This window comes from Pogona vitticeps, chromosome 6 (genome assembly GCF_051106095.1).
Source record: "Pogona vitticeps strain Pit_001003342236 chromosome 6, PviZW2.1, whole genome shotgun sequence".
In the NCBI taxonomy this organism is placed as follows: Eukaryota; Metazoa; Chordata; class Lepidosauria; order Squamata; family Agamidae; genus Pogona; species Pogona vitticeps.
The window spans coordinates 113,329,531-113,340,630 of NC_135788.1; the positions used below are offsets into that span (position 1 = coordinate 113,329,531).

At 42.1% G+C, this 11,100-nt stretch overlaps 1 long non-coding RNA gene across 1 annotated transcript; it reads right to left on the bottom strand.

Moving 5' to 3' along the window:
* Positions 1-249: 249 nt before the first annotated feature.
* LOC144583415 (uncharacterized) lies at positions 250-4,103 on the bottom strand. The gene is made up of 2 exons (XR_013537178.1): positions 3,830-4,103; positions 250-2,091 (listed from the first exon to the last, which is right to left on the bottom strand). It is a non-coding gene; the product is annotated as an uncharacterized LOC144583415 (long non-coding RNA).
* Between the last annotated feature and the right edge of the window lie 6,997 nt (positions 4,104-11,100).

Sequence of the window (11,100 nt, forward strand, 5' to 3'; positions counted from 1 at the left end):
ATGCCCACTGATGAATTCAGCTTGCAAGCTATTCAATACTGAGCAGTGATAGACTCAACTTCAGAAATTTTAGCATCAAGTTAAACAATTCCACAAAAGACACATCCAACTGTGGGTTTCCTCTCTCTCTCATCACTCCAGAAATGAAGTGAGACCTTACTGTTCTATTCTGACTTTGGCACCAGAGGCAGGGGGATGGGGGAGAGAGGTAAAAGGTTTTGCTTTTCCTAGTTGTGGGTTTGTTCTAGATTTTGTTTTTCCTGTGGTTACCTGCCATGGCTGAATGTTCCGTGGGTCCCATTTGTCTCCATCTCTCTTCCCTTTCCATTTGGCTCTCAAGGAATAAATGGCATGCAGAGCATGTGCTACAAAATAAACAGCATTGTAGACGCTGTAGCTGTGGCCGGACATGCCCATTTCAAACATAGATCCCGGAAGAGCTTTGAGCTTCTCTTGCCCAGAGCAGTTGTATACATATATAACATCATGAAGTGGGAGAGAGCAGAAGAATACGGTACTCCAGAACGGTTGAATGGAATAAATTTTTGACTGAAATGGATTGATGCTCTCAAGAAAATCCTGAAACCCTGGCACCACATTTGTGTGGAGAGCAAATGACAAGGTGCCATTGAGTGACTCTATGCACACAGGTACCCCAGCCACTGTAGCTGTGTAATCCCACTGAGCTGTCGTGACCCACACTCTCTCTTGCGGCTGTAGCTCATGATATTCAAATTTCTCTAAAACAAACTCTAACCCCATAAGAGACTGCCGGTCTCCATGCACAAGAATCACGTCGATTTCAATGGCAGCGAAAGCTATACTAATTGGTACCAGTTTTTCTGCAATTACTTCATCTAGGAAGTGTTCAGATATTCTTGGGATCATTATTGTCCATGCAATGCAAATATGACTTTGTAAGAGCTTCGGTCTCAAGTTTCGAAGGAACGTTTCTCCGCTGTCGTCCTCAGACACGACGAGGCCAACCCAATTCCAACCGAAATCCTTGAGCAGGTGAACAATCCCGATATACTGTGGATCTTCACTAGGGATCATCCGGTAGAAAAAAGGGAATTGAATTTTGTCACTCAGCGCTGGGTCAAAGGAGCCATAACTAAGCTAACAGAAAAGGCACAGCATATTTTAAAATTAGACTCTTATTGTATTTCCCTCCAGTATAAACAAATCTTATCCGAATGTTTGTTGATGTTGTGTGCTGTCAGGTTGCTTCCAAATCATGGTGATCTCAGTAGCGTTTCCAAGATACGGGAAAGAGGTGGTCTAGCATGGCCACCACCAAATAATATTAGAAACAGGGATTTGAAACCAGGTCTTCTAGTTGTCCTACTCTTATGATAACTGCACTACCCTGCTTTCAAGTGTTTACCAGTGTTAAAGTTTTTGATCCCAATATTTGTTGCTTTTAACGTTCCATCAAATTAGAACTGACTTAAGCTCAATGCGGCCTTCAAGATACATGACATATTTAAAAGGAGATTCTATCAATTCCACAACTCCAGTGAATTTCCATCACTAAGCAGGGGATCAAACCCAGGCTTCCCAAGTCCTAGTCCATTACTACATCCACTACACCACACTGCATCTGTCGACCGGGGTTTAATTCTTGATTCCACTAAATATAAGCTGGCAAGATTTTCTCTTCTACTTCTCAAATGCTCTCTTATACCACATACTAAACTCATCTGATGCTGTTGACTCAAAACTGGAGGTTAAATTCTATGCACAGTGTAGAAGGAATTCAAGGAGAAACTGAAAAGAACTCTCCACCTTAGATTAAGCATCCTTTAGTCTTGAGAGACTATAGTAACATGCTCCGAACAGAGGACTGGGAACAGCATCTAGTGTGGCTGAGAAGGCCAATTCAAGGGTGGAATCTCTCCACCTTAGGCATCTACTATCTCTAAAACCGTACCTGTGGTATATTGTAGATGTTTAAAATGTGTGCCATCTGCACGGAGTTTTGAGAGGTGAGCCCACCAATGACAGCCAAGGCTTTTTCTTTCCTTCCACAGTCGTAATTGAGGGGGTTTCCTTTCCCCAGGAACAGAAGATCTACTGTGTTAGAACATGCTGTCCAGGAAAGAAAACTGTTGTCATAAACCTTGTAACCCAGTGTGATGTTTGGCAACAGCTCGGCATTCTTGTTGATCTCATGGAGAGCAAAAGCAAAGGCCAAGACATGCTGGTAGAGTTTAGGGAGCAGACTGCAATGACATTTCAAAATGTTTTTTTCACTCCTTGACCTCAAAGAATCAAATATGTTACAGTTTCTGATATAATCTGTTCATTGCAATGAGTTGCATGTTGGAACACGCATTCTGAACATTTTTTGGTAAAACCACGAAACTGTGTTGTCTCCTAAAGCAACAGGAGTAGAAGAATAAAGTGTCGGCATAGCACGATCAAATTCACTACCACTAGGCTGGCTTAGAGTGCAGGGGCAGAATTGAGCAATGAAGAACCACATATGGATTCCCTTTCAGAAGTCACGGAGGTCTCAAGTCCACATTCATTTCCATTCAGGAAGTATTTTGGGGGGAACATCTGAGATTCCCTCTTACCAGAGGTTTAACAGCAGTGCTTTTCCTAAATGAGCTTAACAGTTAGTTCTGAAGATATCATGTCCCCACAGAGTCCAAACCTTTTTGTCAATGCACTTTGAACTCCCTGTCCTTCTTCTGTCACCATAGCTTTCCTTCTATTTTTTTCCTCTTCAATGAACTAAGGGGGGGGGGATCTTTTTCTGTTATCTTTCACAACTTTTCAGTTCCATTTCCGGCTGATGCGCACCTTCCCAACCTCTCTCTCATCCACTCATCTAATTCTCTGCCCCTCAAAACACCAAAGAAAATCAAACCGGTGTTGGTGTCCAAGGGTAGATCTCAAGGACATTTTTTTTTATTTATATCCCACCTATCTGGTCAATTACGACCACTCTAGGCAGCTTACAACATAAAATACAGATAAATAGAAAAAGAATTATTACGCAATAAACAAATTCAACAGGATGGAAAGTAAACAAGAAGAGAGGAGAGGGAAGGAACACATCAGGTTTTCATTCTAGTTAGTTTCTGCTGAGTATCTTCCTTCCATGGAAAGAAACAATACACAGAGGATCATCTAAAGTTTATGCTGGAAAGCCAAAGGGACGACTGAAATGCAAAATGGTTGTGTACATAAAAGAGGTACAACTACGACATACAACCAGAGTATCTCTCGTCCTTGAAATCCGTAGCTGAAAGAATGGAACATGCCAGCAGAAAAATGAAAAACCAGCATTTAGAAAACTCTGCCAATCCAGGAAAAAGCCAACTCCCAATTGCTTGGGGGAGTACCTATTTTTTGTTCCCTCTAAAATGGACATCCTGCGCCTGCCTCAAAACCTGCTTGGAAGAGGAAACGGAGGTAAAATAAATTTTACTGAAGACACGGTTTAATCTCAGCCTCCCAGTGGTTCTGTTTATAAAGATGAGATAGTGGGATATTTGTTTGTTCTTTCTTTAAGTTGAAAGAACAAAAACAGAAATTACTCTCTACATGGATGGCACCATTTATTTTGTCATCCTACAAAGCATCTCTGGGTTATTTATTTATTTATTTATTTTATATCCCGCCTATCTGGTCAACTAAGGACCACTCTAGGCGGCTAACAGACAAAGAATAATAAAAATATACTGCACATATACAAAGCAACAAAATAATAAAAACTTAAGAAAGATAGAAAATCAGTAGAAAGGAAAGGAAAAGAACATCAGGAGTTGTTAATGACACATTTCTTAACAAAATCAAACAATTAAGACCTACTTACTAATCATTCCTCGGGGATGGTGGTTGTTTCATAAAGGACTCCAGGGTGAAGTTGCCAAGAGAAATGGATGCAAGTTCACCAATGATCATCTCATCTTTAGGGTCATTTGAAGGGATCTGAGCTGCTGGTCTCCCACCACACACGGAGGTCCTCAATCTGTCACACAAGCACCAGTGCTGCAGGAGGAGAAGGAGGAGTAATAACAACAACACAAACAGAGGATGTGCTGGCAAACATCTAGCAATGTCCACATTGGACCCCATGAATGACCTCCTACGTTCACCACGTCTGAACTCTATCTGTCTTGGCAGGAGAGACAGAAAAGCTAGAATTGACAAGGTATCTCTGCCCCAGATTCTGAGGTTGAGATGTTATAGGTTGTTTGGACAGGAGATTTTATAGTGTGAGGGAAATACTCCAGAGTAGCAAAGGGATATTTTTGTTCCTTCTTTTGGTTGTTTTTGAAACATGTCCTGGGGGATTAAAAAAAGTAGTGGTACTGCAGAAAGCAATTTTAATAATTACAGGGAAGATAAACAAAACTCAGAAGATGTGTTGGTGTTTTTCTGTCAGGCAGGGCAGCCTACTTTTATTTTGAAGTCAGAAAACTTTGTGAGACACCTCAGAGGGAGAAAGCATCCTTCTCTCAATTCACTGGAATTTTTAAATTTAACAAGGATTTCTCCATATGGCGCAGGAAGAAGGAGGATGTGTAAGTTGACTTTGTATCCTGCTCAAGTACTTGAATAGCTGCCTTCAGCTGAGAGAGGCCACTGGTCTGTCAACTCCAGGATTGTTGGTCAAGAATTCCAAAGGTGCTCTAAGACCTGTCAAAACTTTCTCCTTCCCATGAAAGTTGTCCGTTTTTAAAAAGTGTCTCTTCTTATGTTCTGATTTTTGACTGCTCTCCAGAATGATGGGCAGAATTCAGCACCAGAAATCATGGTTTTGGAGGAGAACAACAGACCACCAGAAAGGCAAATAAGTGTATGCTCAATCAAATCAAGCCTGGATTCTCATCAGAGCAAAAATGAGTAAACCAAGGCTATCCTGCCAGGCATATGTAATGAGAATACAGTGGTGCCTCGCAAGCCAAATGTAATTCATTCTGTGGTTAATGTTGTCTTGTGAAAAATTCATCTTGCGAAACGCGTTTTCCCATAGGAATGCATTGAAATCTAATCAATGTGTTCCTATGGGCAAAAAAGTCAGAATAAAGTCAAATTTGGTTTACAAAGGGTTTATTAAGTGCTCTTTAAAGCCATACATATTGTGCAGATGATTTTAAAAATTTCAATTAAAAACTTTTTAAACATCATTGAAAAACATTTAAAATCAGCAAACATGAGGCAGGAACAAAAAATGGAAAACAGTCGTCTTGCGAAGCACGGCCATAGGAACATTTGTCTTGCGAGTCATCAACATTACATCAACATTACCATTACAGTGGTGGCTCGCAAGACAAATGCCTCACAGGACAAAAAATTTGCAAGACAAATGGTTTTGGCAATGGGATTGATGACTGGCAAGACAGATGTTCCTATGGCCATGCTTTGCAATAAGAATGTTTTCCGTTTTTTTAATTTGACAACATTAACTGCGGAACAAATTAAATTCCTCTAGCGAGGCACCACTGTATAGTGACAGGAAGGATGGAATGTTTAAGACTATGGCAGGATGTAGGCATCAGATCTTTGTTAACATTGAGTAAGAAAATTCCTAGCCACAAAGCTTACAAGCCTTTAATACACATGCATGGTCTTCTTCCATATGAGCCTGCCTGTCCTCTAAGATCAGGCCAGGAGGCCCTTCTGAAGGTCCCATCCCTGAAAGAGGTGAGGAGGATGGCATATCAAAAAAGGGCCTTCTCAGCTTTTGACCCCCAACTTTGGAATGCCCTCCCTATAGAGATCTGCCTGGCTCAAACACTTTTGGCTTTTCGGCGCCAGGCAAAGAGCTTTCTGTTTAGCCAGCATTTTAATTAAACATTATTCTCTAGCTGGCCACATGAGCAACAGGACTTATTAATATTAATGTTATAAGAATTGTTTTAATATAGGATATTTTATATTGCCTTTTTAATGTTTTTAATGTTTTTATGTTTTAATGTTGTATGCCGCCCAGAAGCCACTGGTAATGGTGTGGCTAAAAAATATTGTAAATAAATAAATAAATAAATAAATAAATAAATAAATAAATAAATAAATAAATAAATAAATAAATAAATAAATAAATAACAAAGTGGCTGTTTTTCCCTTTTGAAAGATCTTGTTAAAGGATCAATATTTCAGCTAATGCAGCCTGGATTATTTCCAAACTTTAAAAAGCAACTCTGAAGAGAAGCAAGATTAGTCTTTTCAATTTATATGAGGTATTTTAATTTTGAGGACATATATAGTAGCCTATTTCTGAACAAGAAGTAATAGTGGCCCGCACTAGCTTGCGACCTAATGCTAGTCTACCTGCACCCTATTTATTTATTTATTTATTTATTTGTTTTGCCGCTTCAAAACGGCCGCGGGCAACCCAAAATGGCCCCGCGCGGCGTTTTCGTGCCCTCCCCTCGCTTGCCGAGGGCGCGAAAACGCCGCGGGGGGGCATTTTGGGTCATTTTGAAGCCGCAAAATTCGTGCCCTCCCCTCGCTTGCCGAGGGCGCGAAAACGCCGCGCGGGGCCATTTCGGGTCCGTTTTGAAGCCGCAAAACAGCTGTTTTGCGGCTTCAAAACGACCCAAAATGGCCCCCTGCGGCGTTTTCGCGCCCTCGGCAAGCGAGGGGAGGGCACGAAAATGGCTGCCCGGGGCCAGGAAACTTCTCTAAGTGGGAAGTTTAGGGCCGATTTGGAACGCATTAAATGAAGTTTAATGCGTTCCAATGGCTTTTTACTTCCCGCTTAGCGAAGATTTCGTATAGCGAAGGTTAATCCGGAACGGATTAACCTCGCTATACAGGGCACCACTGTATCTATCTATATCTATATATCTATATATCTATATATATCTATATACAGTGGTGCCCCGCATAGCGACGTTAATCCGTTCCAGGATTAATGCCGCTATCCAGATTCGTCGCTAGCAGGGGAGGAAACCCCATAGGAACGCATTAAACTCCATTTAATGCGTTCCTATTGGTGAAAAACTCACCACTATGTGGGGAATCCTCCATCCGGCCACCATTTTCGCTGCCCAGTAAGTGAGGGCAGGGTGCGAAAACGCTGCGGGCAGCCATTCTGTGGATGTGGCAGCCATTTTGGAATCACCAATCAGCTGTTTAAAAAACATCGCAATGCGATAATCGGTAAGCGAAACGCTTATCGATCATCGCAATGTGATGTTTAGCCACCTAAAACATTGCAATGCGATCGCATTAGTGATCACAAAAAACGCGTCGCTATGCAGATTGTCATTAAATGGTGTGCTCGTTATGCGAGGCACCACTGTATCTATATCTATATCTATATCTATCTATATCTATCTATTTCTATATATCTATATATCTATATCTATCTATATCTATATTTTTCTCTTTATCTATTTACAGTGGGGTCTCGACTTGCGAACGGCTCGACTTGCGTACTTTTCGAGTTACGTACTTCTCCGTTCGCAAAAATCCATTTTGACTTGCAAACAAAGAATTGACGTACGAACTGAAAAGTGGCGGGAAAAAAGCGGGAGAGGCGGGGAAAGTGCGAAATTCAAACTGCTGTCGTTCGTCCATTGGCCAGGGAACAGAGAACAGTGCCTAGGACCAAATAAGGGCAAAAAAGTGGGAGAGGTGGGGAAAGCAGCAAATTCAAACTGCTTTCATTCATCCGTTGGCCAGGGCAGAGAGAACAGTCCTGTAGCCTGCTTCCTCGCTCGTCCCATCGGTTACAGTGCTGTATTCAGTGAATGTTCCTAGTACAGTACTAACTGGCACTGTACTGTATTGGCTGGTACTGCCTTACAGTACCGGGCTGTATTTTTTTTGATTCTTTTTTTGGATTTTTATTTTTTATTTTTCATTTTTGACTGTCTTTTTTTAGCAGAGAGGCTGCCTGTTCTGGGTGAGTACTGTACACTACTATTCTGCTGTGTTGTAATGGTTTCTTTTGCAGCTTGGTGGGGGTGGTTAGGGCTAGGTGGGGGTTAAAGTACTGTACAGTACTGTATGTTTCTGTGCTCTGATGGGTCTTGCAGTGTACAGTACTGTACTGTAAATTTAAATTATAGGCTGTTGAATCAGAAAATTTCTGTCTGGGTTAGAGTTGGATGGCACGCATGTTTTTTTTTCATTTGAATGCACTGGGAAGGAAAATGGGCTTCTGAGGCTTTTTCTCCTGCTCTTTGGATCTAGGAAAACGTGGTGTGAGACTCCAAAATGAATTATTTCCGTTTCTCTGCCTTTTTCATTCTGCTGTGTGGATCCGGAAAATGTGGTGTGAGACCCCAAAATGAATTGGTTCCATTTCTCTGCCTTTTTAATTCTGCTGTGTGGATGTGGGAAAATGTGGTCTGAGACTCCAAAATGAATTGCTTCCATTTCTCTGCCTTTTTAATTCTGCTGTGTGGATCTGGAAAACGTGGTCTGAGACTCCAAAATGAATTGTTTCCATTTCTCTGCCTTTTTAATTTTGCTGTGTGGATGTGGGAAAATGTGGTCTGAGACTCCAAAATGAATTCTTTCCTTAGAATCTGAACATTTTCTTCCCATGATGCATGCATGTTTTCCCCCTTTGAATGCACTGGGAAGGAAATGAATTCTTTCCTTGCTCTGCTGCTCTTTGAATCAGGGAAAATGTTGTCTGAGACTCCAAAATGATTTCTTTCCTTAGAATCTCAACATTTTCTACCCATGATGCATGCATGTCTTCCCCCTTTGAATGCACTGGGAAGGAAATGAATTCTTTCCTTGCTCTGCTGCTCTTTGAATCAGGGAAAATGTGGTCTGAGACTCCAAAATGAATTCTTTCCGTTTCTCTGCCTTTTTAATTCTGCTCTTTGGATCTGGGAAAACGTGGTCTGAGACTCCAAAATGAATTGTTTCCATTTCTCTGCCTTTTTAATTCTGCTGTGTGGATCTGGAAAACGTGGTGTGAGACCCCAAAATGAATTGTTTCCATTTCTCTGCCTTTTTAATTCTGCTGTGTGGATGTGGGAAAACGTGGTCTGAGACTCCAAAATGAATTCTTTCCTTAGAATCTGAACATTTTCTACCCATGATGCATGCATGTTTTCCCCCTTTGAATGCACTGGGTAGGAAATGAATTCTTTCCTTGCTCTGCTGCTCTTTGAATCAGGGAAAACGTGGTCTGAGACTCCGAAATGATTTTTTTTCTTTAGAATCTCAACATTTTCTACCCATGATGCATGCATATTTTTCCCCTTTGAATGCACTGGAAAATGGGAAATGGAAAATGGGCTTCTGATGCTTGCTATGCTGGATGGCATGCTGTAAAACTGGCAGCCTGGCAGGGAGGGAGGCTTTAAAATCCAGTTAAGACTCAAGTGTGAAGTTAAAGTTTGACTCCATTCTTTTTTTTTTCTTTAAATCGTGGAATGTGTTGCTTTGTTGATGCAGGGTTTGTGCATTGTGGTGAGCTGAACCATAGTCATGGCTCCAAAGAAAGAACAGAGCAAGCCCAAAAAGAGGCTCATCTCCATTGAGACCAAGAAAGAAATCATCAGAAAGCATGATGAAGGTGTGCATTTGAGTGAACTGGTCACTCAGTACAAGATGGCAAAGTCAATGATTGCAACCATCCTGAAAAGGAAAGATGTCCTGAAAAACACTGATGTGGCAAAAGGAGTCACCATCATAACAAAGAACAGGCCAACCCTGATGGAAGAATTGGAGAAACTTTTGCTGGTGTGGATCAACGAGAAGCAACTGAAAGGGGACACCATCAGTGAAGCCACGATTTGCGAAAAAGCGAAGAAGCTGCACAGCGACTTGTTGGAAAGAAACCCCTCTGGAAGTGCAGCGCAAGAAGAATTCAACGCCAGCAAGGGGTGGTTTCAAAAATTCCAGAAGAGAAGTGGCATCTATTGCGTGACAAGACATGGGGAGGCTGCAAGTTCTGACCATGCAGCTGCAGAAGCCTTCAAGGTGGAGTTTGCTGAATTCCTCAAGGAAGAAGACTACCTTCCCCAACAAGTCTTCAATTGTGATGAGACAGGGTTGTTCTGGAAGATGATGCCCAGGAGAACCTACATTATCCAGGAGGAAGAGAAACTGCTGGGCCACAAACCAATGAAGGACAGGCTGACCCTTTCGTTCTGCGCCAATGCCACCGGCGATCTGAAGATCAAGCCTCTGCTGATCTACCACTCCCAGACTCCTCGCCAATTCCAGCGAGGGAAAGTCAACAAGGCCACACTGCCTGTCATGTGGAGGGCCAACGCAAGAGCTTGGATAACAAGACAGCTATTACTGGAATGGCTCTATGAGAAGTTTGCACCCGCTGTCAGAAGATATCTTTCAGACCACCAGCTTCCTGAGAGGTGCCTTCTGCTGATGGACAATGCCCCAGCACACACACACCATCCTTGGTGGAAGACATCAACGAGGATTTCATCAGGGTCAAGTTCCTCCCCCCCCCCAACACCTCTTCTGCAGCCCATGGACCAAGAAGTGATCAGCAACTTCAAGAAGCTATACACAAAGGCACTCTTCACCAGGTGCTTCAATATCATCGAGGAGACGTCCCTGACCCTGAAAGAGTTCGGGAAGACACATTTCAATGTCCTCCACAGTATCAGACCTATCGACAAAGCCTGGCAGGATATCACAACCAGGACCTTGAACTCAGCCTGGAAGAAAATCTGGCCAGAATGTGTCACAGACAGTGCCACTGAGGGGACTGATTCACAGGTGGTGAGGGACATCATCGCCATGGGTGAAGGCATGGGACTGGATGTCAACGAAGAGGATGTAGAGGAGCTCGTTGAAGAACATGAAGAGGAGCTGACGACGGAATAAGTTGCAGAACTGCAAAGCGAGCTTTAAAATGCATTTCAGAGTCATGTTTGTCTTTGAGGTGAAGAATTCTGTGGAGCAAGAATGTTAGCTTTCAAACAGGTTAAAGTTCATTTCAGAGTCATGTCTGTCTTTGTGCTGAAGAATTCTGTGGGGTAAGAATGCTGGCTTTCAAACAGGGTTAAAATGCATTTCAAAGTCATGTCTCTGTGATTAAACATACTTTAAAATGGCTTGGTTGAAAAAAAGATTTTAAAAATGCTTTTAAAACTGTTCCCTGCCTCCCTGCCTCCTTTCCTGAACTTTTCTTGACCT